At 37.7% G+C, this 14,684-nt stretch overlaps 4 non-coding genes across 4 annotated transcripts; 2 read left to right on the top strand and 2 right to left on the bottom strand.

The window, feature by feature from the left end:
* Window positions 1-10,766: 10,766 nt before the first annotated feature.
* Window positions 10,767-10,839, bottom strand: Trnaa-agc. Its single transcript has one exon. It is a non-coding gene; the product is annotated as a tRNA-Ala (tRNA).
* A 220-nt stretch (window positions 10,840-11,059) lies between these two features.
* On the top strand, window positions 11,060-11,131 carry Trnap-ugg. Its single transcript has one exon. It is a non-coding gene; the product is annotated as a tRNA-Pro (tRNA).
* A 690-nt stretch (window positions 11,132-11,821) lies between these two features.
* Trnaa-agc lies at window positions 11,822-11,894 on the top strand. Its single transcript has one exon. It is a non-coding gene; the product is annotated as a tRNA-Ala (tRNA).
* Window positions 11,895-14,555: 2,661 nt separating this feature from the next.
* On the bottom strand, window positions 14,556-14,628 carry Trnaa-agc. Its single transcript has one exon. It is a non-coding gene; the product is annotated as a tRNA-Ala (tRNA).
* Between the last annotated feature and the right edge of the window lie 56 nt (window positions 14,629-14,684).

Below are 14,684 nucleotides of genomic sequence, written 5' to 3'. Positions count from 1 at the left end.
ATAATTTATAAGAACTCTCCAACCTTTCACAAATGCCACAAAATAAACAGAGCTAATTAAGATCAGATATGTAATACATAAAGGAATCACTTATACCATTTAGAAAGCTCTACGGCCTGATGCTCACTCTCGTGGCTCAGCAATTGAAGACAGTCAGCCCGAGCGACTCCAGCTCCATTTGGTCTCATCCTTCGGCCACATTGTGCACACACAGACACATAAATCAAACAATAAGTACTCTTTATTATTATTATTTGCACTTTTTGCATACACTCGTACGAGGCACACGGTATTTACTTAAGCAACCGCACCACCAGCCATGGGGCATACTTCAACTTGGCTTATTGAATAAGTCAGCAGTGAGCAGTCAGCAGGCAGCGAGACGCCCAAAAACTTCAATAACAACACCCAGACCCACTTGAATACAACAAACAACAAGAAAAAAAAACTTTAGAGCGACGCCCCGTCGCTACATGGATGCAGCCACGCCCACTCCGAACTTCTTTGGCCACAAATCTACAGCAGCCGCAGCCGAAATAACATAATTTGCATAAAATTGACGTTAAAGGTTGAAGCAACATTATGAAATGCCAAACATTTACTTAGGCAGCGCCTGGCTGGAATTTGCCGAGGCCTCGCATTAATAACCTTAAATCAATTTCATTATACGGCCGTATGAGAAACATGCGTTAAATTAATTTTTTATTTACCCCAAAAGTATGTGAAAGGGTCCCAACACACCGAAAAAAAAAAAAGAAAAAAGGGCTGCACACTTCGTTTTGTTTCTGTTTTCCTTTTTTTTCTTTGGCTAAACAAATTACACGCGTGTAAAACCGCGCGCGTTTTTTGCCTGCGGTTTTTATGGCCACGGCTCATAAACACATTAATTACAAGCGTCCGGGCTACGATATGGAGAAGTGCCACTGATTTGTACTTTTGGCAAGAGCATGGTATTTTCAACATTTTCAAATCTTTTACTTTTCCCTTTGGCCATGGCCAAAGGCCTCGCAGTAAGCGTCGCACACATTTAAACTAATTAATTAGCAAAAAATTGCAGGCGTTGAAATGCTTGATGCCAGAAAAAGAAAATAGGCATAAATCTTGTCGCACACCATGATAGCAAGGCACACACGAACATACATACATACATATATATGTATATCTTGGCTATGGGGCGTATGAGTTACTTATGATTGAGATTGCGCAAACGCCAAGTGGGCGTAGATATCCGTTTAGGCTAGTTAAATACGAGCAACAGACTGGGTGAAAGAGCAAAGCTGCTAATGATGTTCATTTTAGAGTTACAGAGAGTCGAATTTAACGATTTTAATTGGCAAAATATATAATTAAAGTTTAATAAATATATATAAAATATAAATGTTATATATTATAATAATTTTTCATATAATGTTATTATTATTATTATTATTTATATTTTATTATTATTTATAGTATATAAATTTCTTCAAAAATAACTGTTATACCACTGTTATACTATAATAAGGAAAGCTGACTTGATAATAAAATTTAACTAAATTTAAATGCTCATAAATAACTGTATTTAGATATATATATATTTACTCGCCTAGCCCACAGCAACATGAAATGGGATATCTGAAGACCCGCAGCTAGTTGAAGTCAAGCGTGTAAAAGCGATTACGCAGGCGATTTGGAGCGAGCGTAGCAAAAACAGCTTCTGCAACAGCAACAAAAATAACAACAGCAACAACTACAACAATACTGGAGCATTAACAAAACAGATAAGCCAGCATAAAATAAAAGGCCAAATAATAAACTCGCTGACCGCAAGAGAATTGCCGGCCAAAGAGTGGAAAGAATGCGATGATAACGCGCTGATAATGTGCAAAGGATTGGAAACAGTTGGCTCTGGCATGCGGCAAGAGCCGAGCGTGGTCAGCAAGGGCTCCCTCGGGTCCCATTGCAGCCAATTAGGTGCGTCTGTTATGGCCACCCGCCGCTGTGAGCGCCCCAATCGCCTGGCTATGCAAATGTTTTGACTTTGGCGCAACCCTTGTGCGTGTGCAGATTATCAAATTAGCGTAAATGTTATTGGCCCTTGGGTTCGCTTCAGCTGGAATCGCTGACATGCCACACATGCCACGCACTCTTTTACTTCGGCTCTGCTAGTGGGGAAATTTTCAATTTCCTGTCGCCAAAGGTGCCCCTGGACATGGAGACAGACAGACACACAGACCGAGTTGGGCGATGCGACACCAACTGCTTTGGCTGCCTTGTGATAAACGCAAATCCTTAGATGATTTAGTCAACTGCCACTGAACCTTGTTAGTTGGCTGCCATAAAAATAAAATGCTTGCCTTTTTTGTAGACGCAAATTCTTTCATTTAATACCCTGTACACGTTGAGAATGCATAGAGGGAGTATTGAGTTAAGCATTGTAGTTACAGGCAGAAGAGAACATGAGAGACTATCTCTCATAAGCCTTTCTGTATCTCCAACTTGACACTAACTACAGCGTATCTCGTAGTCAGGCACACCTTACCTATTCTTGCTTATTCTATATGAAAAACATTTATATAAAATTCATTTTCAACTCTTCATGGCTATCAAATGGCGCACAACTTGCGCAAAGCTGCTTAAATGTTATAGTTACTTGGACCGCATCCAGTTGAAGCTGGAGCTAAGGGACTGGCTTAAGTCTATATGACAAAGGTGGACTGGAGGTGGGGTAGGAAGCTGGCCAAAGCTGGTCAGCGTGTGACGATGTTGATAGCAAAATAATTTAACTAGAGAAATTCATGTGTTATTGTTTGCCAAAAGCCACAGTTGAGACGTAGGAATTAAGCCAAATTTATGAAACAAAAGTATATTCGTCTTTAGCCTATTGTACATATGAATATTCTCTGCTTTTATTGTATTTAGTTGAAACTCTCTTTACTATTATTTAACGTGTAGATGCCATAAATAAAGATTAAAGTATTATTATAAATAATTGATCAAATATAAATAGTAAACAACTTAACACTTTGAAGGGACAAGTTTACATATGTAAATAGTAAAATTATATTAAACTCATTTAATCATTTATTATATTTATTTAAAATATTTAAAAATGAATCTAAAACTCTAACAATATTTATGATTAAATTTATATGTAACATAATTCATTTTGAATTAAATCTTGATTTAAAAAATTAACATTTATAAAAATATTAATAATATATTAACATTAATAAAAAATTCGAACAATATTTAAGTTTAAATTTATGTGTCAAATATGTACATTTTTAACTAAAAAGAAGTTAAAAAAAAAATAAAATAAAAGAAATAGCAAATTCATAAACTAATAATTTAACTTTTTTTTAACCGTAAATTTCTTATGTATTTTTGCTTTTGTATTTAGTAAATAATATTTTTTTTGAATATATATTTAAAAAAGTAAATGAATAAATAAAATATTCTCAAATGATTAAGCTACAACACATCCTGATACAGGCTTGCAGGACTCTAAAACCCATATATAATTTCTTAGTGAAACTCTAATCCAATTCTTAGTTTTAAGGAAATAATAATAACTTGCTTAAAATATAAAGAAAATCAATCAAAACACATTTAAGAGAACTTTGGATTGATTAAGACAAATCGCTTTGGCCTTTAGCTTTAGCAGGGGGGAATTCCTAAAGACTTTAACGCCCTTAAGCGGTTTGTTTGCGTGGCGGCAATTAGGAGGCCCGGGCAACCACAATGCCGCCACCAAAGCAGCGGCCATTAAAAAACAAACTTTAAGTGTTGCGCACCCCAACTGCGGGCAGTCTCACGCCCCCCCTCAAAAAACCCAGCAGGCAAAGAACAAAAACCATTAAAACAAATTTAATCGCACTCGAAAGTAGCGAGCAAGAAATCTGCGCAAATATCAAAAGTCGAAATAAAATGCAAAAGTTTTTATTTTGACTTTGGCGCTTCGTTTGATTGTAAATCGTTAGTCCAGAGTCCCGGGAGAGACGAGAGACGTTAGACGACTCCTGGCTACAGTTAGGTGTTTGGTGTTTCTATCTGCCTCGGCTCGGCCAATTCTTGTAAGCGTTTACAAGTTAATTTTCACATTGGGACACCACTGGCGCACCACTCCACTCCACCCAGGAGACGTGGCTTGGCTTCCTTGGCACTTTTGTTTAGTTTTTGATTTGACTTTTACTTTTTGTCGCTGGCTGCCTAGTGGTGGGGCTGGGCTAGCGGTTTTTCGGCTAATTATCATCATTTTTGGTAAATGCCTAAAGCGATTTCAGCCAGTCACGAGTCAGTTTTTCTGCTGTTTAGACGCCAAAGTTTCAATGGCCAGCCAGAGCAGGCAGTGGGAGGCGGAAAGGGGCTGCTGCCAAGGCACTGGCTATTATGTAGCCATCAGCATAATTTGTTGTTGTTTGTTCTTGCTGTAGTAGTTGTGTGATTGCTGGCGCACCGTTAAAACTTTTGCTGTGATTTTTATGGCCAAGAAACAATCAAAATTTAATGAGCGGCGCCAGTTTCCTTTCTTACTTTTTTTTGTGTTTTGTGTATTTCGCGTGTTTATTGAAAAATAAAATACTCAGCGTAATCAAATAAATGCACAAAAATGTGAAAAATAAACTGCTCATCGCCCCACGGAGCTGGGCATATTCCAATTCCACCCGCATTTGCACGATTCGTTAAACAAAGCACACGTTAAAAGGCGACCGAAGGACTGAGGCGGAACGCGTCCTTCTGGCTGGAAGGCCGGTCGGTCGGTCAGCTGCAGAGTTGCCCGGCGGCCATACGAAACCCCATATGAAATGCGGAAATGTGGACTCTACCCACCCAAAGTAAGGGCAGCACATTTGCCTACCAAACGTAGTGCGAAAATATGGAAGGTATTAAATTAGGTAGATCAACTGATTTGGTAAGGCTGAAATATATAGAAAATTAAAAATGAAAAAAGTTTAGTTATGAAGTGAAAATAATTTTAAAATATGAATTCATTTATCATATCAATTGAAATGCTTATAATATATTGGAAAATAATATACACAATAAAGTACAAAATGAATGTAGTAAAATACTAGCAGGAATTATTATCAACGTTCTTAAATTGATAAAATACAAAATTAATATATTAGAATTGTAAGAACAAATAAAATTTCGAAAAGCATTTATTGCAGTAAACGTTATAAGATTGTTAATTAATTATTTTTCTGAAAAATAAATGAATAAATAAATAAAAAATATTATACAAACATTACGAAAAATTAAAATTTTTTTTTTTTTTAATGTAAATGTTTTTAAAATATTAAAAAAAAATCATATATGAGCCATTCTTTTATTATTTCCTTCCTTATTCAATTCATTTTGATGAGACAAATATTTGAATATTATAGGGTAATCAAAAGTTCAATCGAGCCACATCTTTGTATTGTTTCTTATATATCTGCTCTGTGTGTTGCATCAAATGATTTTATTTGCTTTAAACATTCTTTTTTTTTTTTGACGATGAACAGCCGTTGTTTTCGTTGTTGTTGTTGTTGCTGTTGGCCTGTTCGCTTGTTTCAACTGTCATTTCGGACATGTGGCAAAAGAGTACAAAACAAAGAAGCAAAAATGTTGCCAAAAAAACAAAAAAAAAGAACAAGAAATGCTGCAAAATTGTTGGCAAATATTGAATTTGCAACATATTCGACTCATATGTCACAGTGCGCGGCAGAGCTACAACAATGGCTACGGCAACCCGAGAGACAGGGGAACTGTCGCGAATGAGTTACAAAAGGTTTTTTTGTGTGTTTGTTTACCAACAATCCAATTGCTCGTGCCAGCTGTGGGGCAAGTGGAGTTGCCAAATGGTTTGCTTACCTTTTTTCGAGTTCTCAAATTTGAAAGTAAAATAACCAAATGCCATGCCAGCTGTTGTGCAAATAGTGAGCCATTAATTTTAAGTGTTGTATGAACAAAAATATTTCTTCCCCAAAAGAAGTATGCTGTAAGGGACTTTGGACTGGACAAGCATAAAAATAATCCAAATATTATTAAAGTGCTTAGTTTTTTCATTCAATATATTAAGTGGATCTGGTTATCTATCCTATTATCCTATTCTAAAAGATAGCAAATATATTGAAATATGGTTAATTTACTTAATTTTTTTTTTTACCTTTGTCTCTACCTCATATCTACCATATGCGGAAAGGCAGTTTCTCCAACTAAAACTCCGCATTAAAATTGATTTTAAATGCCAAGACTCCAGAATTGTTATTACAAACTTACCTAACACACACACACATGCCACAACAATAATATCTAATTGTAGCTAATCTCATTTAGTCGTTTTCTGAATTGTCATCTTGTTGGCCCTAATAGAAACAGTTTTGCTAGCCCTTGGTTCACCAGGGGCGTGGCTGGCCGAACAACCCTTGAAACTTGTCTCTTAATTAAAGTTAAGCCCGGCCAAAGAAAAGAAGACAAGAAGAGCAAGGCAAATGTGACCGCAACAACAAAATTAACAATTATGAATTTAACAAGAAATTATATATTTAAGTGTCGGGGAAAATGCGAGACAGGCAAATTAGATTTTTATTGTTTAAAGGAAATTATGCAAATGACGTTGCGGCACAAAAGCAATTAACATTAGCAACATTTCTTTATTGAGCTGTCAGACTTAGCAGCTAAATAATGAATGCTCGCCGGCAACCGTGCGTATGAGTAATCTGCGTTTAAGAGCTCCACAGTGATTATGACTCGACAGCAATGAAATCTGTGTACCGCATCTTCTTCTTTCGACTTGCGGTTGCCTTCTTGCGGCTATCTCAACCTTCAGACTTCAGCCTTCAGCCCTCAACCTTCAGCCTTTAGCCAGCTGGTCAAAGTTTTTGCCCATAGACTGAATTATTCATAACGGGCAAAGGCGAGAGATAGAGAGAAGAGGAAGAGGGGAGAGTGGTAGAGTCTCAGGTCGACAACTGTGCGGGCAGCCTCGTCCTGGTAACAGGCACGCCTCAAGCGTGTAGTAAACTAATTACCCCCGCTCCAATACAACATGTGTGGGACGACACTCTTGTATATTTGTTTGCTTTGTTATTGCTGTAAGGGACACCAGACAGAGACATGTGCTGTGCGTTGTCTGTGCCTTTTAATAGTTCCATAAGCTCCACTTAAGATTCGCTGACACATGTTCCCGGCCAGTCAAGTGGCTGTGCATATATTAAACAACACCGACTAGACCCACGCTAGACTCCCGCTCCAACACAATCCGTCCCATTTGCGTTGACATAAATTGATATCACGGCATTTATGTCTTCATTGCGATAAGAGACCTGCACAGCCTGGCCCGGCTTGGGCACGGGCTCGGGCTCGGGCTGGGGCGTGCCATTAATTGACATATTTATGAGGGTATCTCCAGCCATTTAGCTGCTCTGATTTGATTAAGACGTCTTGTGTGTGTCTCGCTTCTTGAGTAGAGTAGCTCGAAACGTGGCGTTGACTCGGAATTAGTGCACATTAAATACTAGTTGATGGGCTTGGCAAAGGATAATGATAAGAGATTAATTTCTTATAATCATTTTTGACTTGGTAAGGCTTTAGACTTAGCTTGCGTTGATGTGTTTTTGGTTTGAGAGTGGATGAAAAACTATATTCGCCAACAACTATAGTAGAGGTTATACCCATTTGAAAAAGTTCAAAAGAAAAAGTTAAAGAAATTCTGTATTCTTAAAAAATGATGAATTAAATTTTTATATTATATTTTCTATGTCACATCATAAGATTGTCAGGAGACGGTGTCATAAAATGGGAACCTATTTTATGGAAGTAAAATAAGAAAATATATACAGTAGAGTCTCGATAATGCGAAATGGCAATGGGATCCGTTTTTTTCGATTTACACAGAAATTCAATTTATCGAGAATTATTAAGAACGAATTTCTTTCAAAGGTATCCAATTTGTTCGATTTATTGCAATTTTTTATTTAGTGGGGTACGAATTATCGAGACTCGACTGTATATATATATGTATATGTATCTCGCCTATGTATATTTTCTTAAGCCATCGCTTTCTTCTTCTCATGCAAACCAAGTCGCATTTAAGTCTGAGGCTGATGCCTTCAATTGCATCTTACAGAGATCCAAAGACAACTCCTAAAGAAATGAAAGTTCTAAAATCGAAGCAAAATACAATTGTCACCGCAAGCAGAACATTCTATGAGAACGTCGCACAATTTGTATTTGCTTAAAGGCTTCTTAAGCCAGTTGAGCGAGCGTTCATAACAGATGACCTCATATTTGTGGCCGGGCCACCTCCAGCGCCCATCAGCCGAAGCAGAAGAAGTTTGATTTCTGGAACTTGTATTCCATTTTTTGTGCTTTCTTTATGGCATGCACAAAGCCAAAAGGCAAACATACTCGAGTCATAAAAAGATGCCTGCAGACAAACAAAGCGACACAGTCAACACACGAGTGCTCGTCTATGGGGCGGTATTGGGGGGCATTGGGGCACCGACCATGCCCAAATAAAGATCAAATGTCAATACGGTGGGGGCCGCGCTAAATGTGGCCAAAAGCAGCCAAAGGAAAGACAAACAGCAGCAGCACCAACAACATATCTACAACAATTTCTAAACGTTGTCATAAAAATGAAATGAAAACAAGCAGAAGGCAGCCTGCAGGCTGGGACGAGGCTGATGTAAAAAACTTAAGACATTCAATAAGTTTACTTACAGCTTAGAACAGGGCATAGAGCACAAAGGTCATTTGGCGCGGGGGCTGGGGCTGACCTTTTTATCGCTCCAAATATGTTTATGACTCGGATTTTTAATGCGGGTAGTACGGTTCCCTTTCACTGCCAACAGCTTATAAATCTGTGAGGTTTTTGTGTGCTCGGCACACGAAATTGTTTCCAACGACAATGTGTGTCCATGTAAATGATTAGTTTAATAAAAGCGAGCCACGTACGAAATTATTGCCCCAAAAGACTAAAGGCAATTGCTCGGACATTAGCCAGTTTAGGTAACATTCTGATGCTGCTTTTGGATATCAAGATATGAAGAGAGATCATATTGATATTAAATAGTATTTAAGCGCAGACACAAAATTGCTAAGTCGAAAGCAAAAATCATTTCAGATCAATTATAATGCAGGGCTGCCCATATTCGACAGACCCAAGAATTTTTTTTTTTGAACAAAGAAAAATACATTTTTTTTGACCTTCACCATAAAAATTTTCATTTTATTTATTTTTAATTTTTATTATATACTCGTATATTATTTTACTTAAGCCTATGATATCTAGATTCTTCAAAATCTCAAGCCTTTTCAATCTGCATTATTCCGCTTGAAAACTCTATTGGTGAGATCTTAAATACTCAGATCCTTGCTCTTAAGCCTCTGGGCAGAAAGCGAAATTTATTTTTCAATTAATATGAAATCAAGCATTAAAATTGAATTAGCAAACGAAACTAAACACAAATCTTGCTGGCATTTTGGGCGGCGGTGGGAAACTTGGCAGTAACTTTGGCCAATTAGAAAATTACGACAGCGACAAGGACAATATGTTGCTTACTTTGCCGCAGCGGCGGTGGCAACAGCATCTTGAGCAGCCAAGTTTCCTAGCAAATATTGTTTAGTAATTTTGCCACGCTAATTTTGTATGTTGGCCGGCGGGCAGACCTGGCAAAAGTTCAACTAACAAACAAAGGCGATAATTACAAGAAAACAGGCGAACAGCCAGCCAACCAGCCAACCAGCAAAACCAGCCAGGAGCACAGGAGCAGGACAAGTAGTTTCAGCTCTGTTTGTCAGTTGCGTGCGCGAATGCAAATAATTTTACAAAAATTAAAAGCAGACGGCAGCAAAACTTTTACGTAGATTCAACAATTTTTGAAATCTATCCTGTCAAAAGCGAAAGGGTTACTCAGGCGCTCCCCCTCTCTTCAGCTGCTGTTGTAGTTTATGCGGCTGTCTAAAGGCATTTAACCTACGCTACTATAATTCACGCCATTTTCAACGGCATTTAAATGCAGCGCGCGCGACTCGCATCCTGGCAGCCTGGCGGCCCAGGACACTACGTCCTGTCCTCGGCAACCCAGCTGGGATAACGATAAGCCAAACATGATTTTACGACAATGTTATTACCAGGCGACGAGGAAGGTTTTCAACGGGGGTTGGTGCATGGATCCCTTGTATTGTATGTTGTGTTTGTTGAGACGTAAATGGCATTTGGAGGCTGGAGACGTCGTCCTGGCACAGCCCTGGGGTTATATGCCATGACGCTGACGTCGCTGTGATTGTTTAAAGTTATGAATAATTAAATATTTGCGCAGGTTGCAGACTCACAGCGTGAATGTGGAGTTCGAGCTCTCGATTCGGCTAATGGTCGCGGTCAATAGCTAAGAGACTTGATAAAAAAGACATTTATATAACAAGCTGAACAATAAATCGTTGCTACACATGATAATTATGTAATATCTGAAATTAATATAAAATATCTATCTATATTTAGTAAAGATCCCTTTTCTGCCATCCAATTATTTTCTGGAAAATATATAATTTTTTATTTCACTTTCTGTTTTTTCTTATCTCATAAACCTCTATCATTATCTATTCGGTTGTTTCAACTCTCTAAGCTTTACCCATCCATTTGCTATTCATTTACTTAGGGACAACAGACCGCAGAAACGCTAATGCAAATAACTGCCGTCCATTTCGAGTGCATTAATGTGGAAATTATGTGCACAGCCGCAGTTAATTACACAAAAAAGGAAAATAATTAAACAAAAAAGTCAGCGAACTGTATTTGGAGATGCGGGGCATCGATCCCCGTACCTCTCACATGCTAAGCGAGCGCTCTACCATCTGAGCTACATCCCCAATTGGTACCGCAGAAAATAATAGTCTGCTTTGAAAACGGACAAATGTCATGCAGTGATTTATGGATTTCATGCATTTAACCTTGGAATTTGAGAAAGGGCCATGTTTTTTATAAGCCCGAAACTGGTTAGATGCATAATAAATAGATTATTTGGGTCTTTTTTGACTATTTGATGAATCAGTTACTTATAAAGGCTACTAGGCGATCGTCAACGCAAGAGGCTCAATGGTCTAGGGGTATGATTCTCGCTTTGGGTGCGAGAGGTCCCGGGTTCAAATCCCGGTTGAGCCCGCAAATTTTTTTTCATTTTATTGAATTAAAAATATTTTATTATGCACTTAATATAAATTATTATCTTGGGACTTGAACTATCTTTGTAAAATGATTAAGCATATAGATTATAATTCGGTTCAACTTTTTCAATAAAAAGTTTTTAGCATATAAATAAAATAAACCTGTTTTCTGTGTCTGTTTCGCTGCTTGGCAGGCAATTCAGGTTTACTATTCGAATGAAGTTTCTTACATAATAAAATCGTATGATTCTGCATATTTTACTTTTTGGTTTCGAGAGTTGTTGGGATAGTTATGTATTGATAATACCCTAACAAACATATAGATATCAATTGTCGCGTTATATGATACATTTGAGAATATACTTATAAATTAACTCTTAAATGCTAACAGACTCAACTTTCTCTGAAAACAGTTTACCGATTTTTTTTATTTTATTTGTAAGTCTGAGAACATTATCATCACGTTTTGCTATTTTTTGTAACAACATACATATATAGGTTGTAAGGTATTTTCGTATCCACCAATAAAAATTTGTCTCTGTTGCGTTCGACTCAATTGCCAGTCATTATTTTCAACGAAAGCTGACCATGGCTTTTATTTGGAATATTTAATTTACCAATCTATTTTTAAACCAACTCAGTTGCATTTTTTTCACTTTTTGGCTACATAGTTGGGCATTTCATCGAAGGGGATGTAGCTCAGATGGTAGAGCGCTCGCTTAGCATGTGAGAGGTACGGGGATCGATGCCCCGCATCTCCAAGCACATTGTCTAGAAGACAATCCTTTTTTTACTCTAATCATATTAATATACAAATTGTATGATTCAATACATTTTTGAATCTAAAAAAAATTCTAAATTAAAAAAAAAAATTATTGAGGTTTATACAAAGACTGACTTTTGTCACTAACCAGAGAACACATAGACTAGACATCTAGAACAAATTTTTTCACCGGCGAAAAAATGCGCTGAGGAGACTACACAACTTCGTATTTGCTCGGCTCAGTCTCTTGAGGCTCAAGCATTGAAAATAAGGCAAGACAAAATCAGTGTGCTGCGAGCGCTGCCACGAAATGCACGCATTACCAAATGAAGCACGGCTATGCGCTCTTTTTCCCTTGCTCACTCTCTCCCTCTCTTTATGCTCTCTCTCTATGGTCTCTCGAATGGCAGCAGCGCACAAAAATTGAAAATTGTTCGCGACGATCTGAGCTCGTTCCTTTTGAGTGAAGGGTATACCGAAATTTGTAAAGCGTTCGCCACGTTCATGCAAACAAAATGTAAGCGTTTCGATGGTTATTCGTGGGAAGGGTATGAAAGCGTTGATACGCATAAACAATATGATTTCGCGACGGACAAGTACACACACACTTGTAGTCCCTTGCTTCATGTATGAGCATTTGTGACCTGCGTGCGTTACTCTTGCTGCTTGTAGCAATTTTAAAGCCCAGCATTTGCATTTGGTCGGTCTTATGGACTGTCATAACCACTTTACACAGATGTACTATGTATGAACATACATACATACATACATATGTACATAAGTACATTTATATATTATTATTGCTAATCATGTTTATAAATGTGTCTATATATAATTAAAATTATTTTATACACATTTTTAACCGAAAAAATTATCGTAAAACACTACTAACTTTATTAAATGCTTTGCAATATATGAAATACACATGTCATATTATACTCAAGCTTTACTCATTATGCATTATCATTGCATTAAGTCATAATGGCCCATTTGATAGTCACCCTACGATTCAAATCATACAAAATTTACAAAATAATAATTCCAGAGACAATTAGCTTGCCATCCCATACAAGCATACACATACACAAATGTATGTATGCATGTGCTCACTTCACAAGGCAGACCAACGGCAAATTTTGGGCTTTTACAATTTGCACAGCCTGTTCTGCACAGAAAGAATACATTTTCGCGACGAGCATGCACACACACATTTACATCCTTGCTACGTGTATGTGCTTTTCTGTGCGTGCGTCGCAAAACTCAATTCTTTCTCAGTATTTTCGTCTATTATCAGCCCAAAAGTTGCACACATAAAAAATGCTTAGGCGACGACCATGCACACACACATTGTCAGTCCCTCGCTATCATTTGTGTGCTTGTGTAAGCAACTCTATTCTTGCTACCTGCGGCAGGGTTTGTAAGTATTGATGCCCATGTAAATGTGTGTGTGCATGCTCGTCGCGAAAATGTATTCTTTCTGTGCAGAACAGGCTGTGCAAATTGTAAAGCCCAAAATTTGCCGTTGGTCTGCCTTGTGAAGTGAGCACATGCATACATACATTTGTGTATGTGTATGCTTGTATGGGATGGCAAGCTAATTGTCTCTGGAATTATTATTTTGTAAATTTTGTATGATTTGAATCGTAGGGTGACTATCAAATGGGCCATTATGACTTAATGCAATGATAATGCATAATGAGTAAAGCTTGAGTATAATATGACATGTGTATTTCATATATTGCAAAAGCATTTAATAAAGTTAGTAGTGTTTTACGATAATTTTTTCGGTTAAAAATGTGTATAAAATAATTTTAATTATATATAGACACATTTATAAACATGATTAGCAATAATAATATATAAATGTACTTATGTACATATGTATGTATGTATGTATGTTCATACATAGTACATCTGTGTAAAGTGGTTATGACAGTCCATAAGACCGACCAAATGCAAATGCTGGGCTTTAAAATTGCTACAAGCAGCAAGAGTAACGCACGCAGGTCACAAATGCTCATACATGAAGCAAGGGACTACAAGTGTGTGTACTTGTCCGTCGCGAAATCATATTGTTTATGCGTATCAACGCTTTCATACCCTTCCCACGAATAACCATCGAAACGCTTACATTTTGTTTGCATGAACGTGGCGAACGCTTTACAAATTTCGGTATACCCTTCACTCAAAAGGAACGAGCTCAGATCGTCGCGAACAATTTTCAATTTTTGTGCGCTGCTGCCATTCGAGAGACCATAGAGAGAGAGCATAAAGAGAGGGAGAGAGTGAGCAAGGGAAAAAGAGCGCATAGCCGTGCTTCATTTGGTAATGCGTGCATTTCGTGGCAGCGCTCGCAGCACACTGATTTTGTCTTGCCTTATTTTCAATGCTTGAGCCTCAAGAGACTGAGCCGAGCAAATACGAAGTTGTGTAGTCTCCTCAGCGCATTTTTTCGCCGGTGAAAAAATTTGTTCTAGATGTCTAGTCTATGTGTTCTCTGGTTAGTGCTTTTGTTTAATAGATGATGAGTTTATTTGAAGCCACATCTGAAAAACGGAATAAAAACTACAAATTGCTTAATTATTTTACGCCTTTATTTATATTAAACTTCACATATTTTTACAAACGTAAGACATTGAGAAAAAAAATTGTTCCTCGTTGGAGATGCGGGGCATCGATCCCCGTACCTCTCACATGCTAAGCGAGCGCTCTACCATCTGAGCTACATCCCCGGGTATCGTCCGCGGTCCAAATTATGGCTCATGTCGCAGGCTTGTTCACTGTGTAC

This window comes from Drosophila mojavensis, unplaced genomic scaffold (genome assembly GCF_018153725.1).
Source record: "Drosophila mojavensis isolate 15081-1352.22 unplaced genomic scaffold, ASM1815372v1 contig_16, whole genome shotgun sequence".
In the NCBI taxonomy this organism is placed as follows: Eukaryota; Metazoa; Arthropoda; class Insecta; order Diptera; family Drosophilidae; genus Drosophila; species Drosophila mojavensis.
Note: the sequence above shows the minus strand (reverse complement) of the source record. Positions and strands in the feature narration are given on the sequence as shown.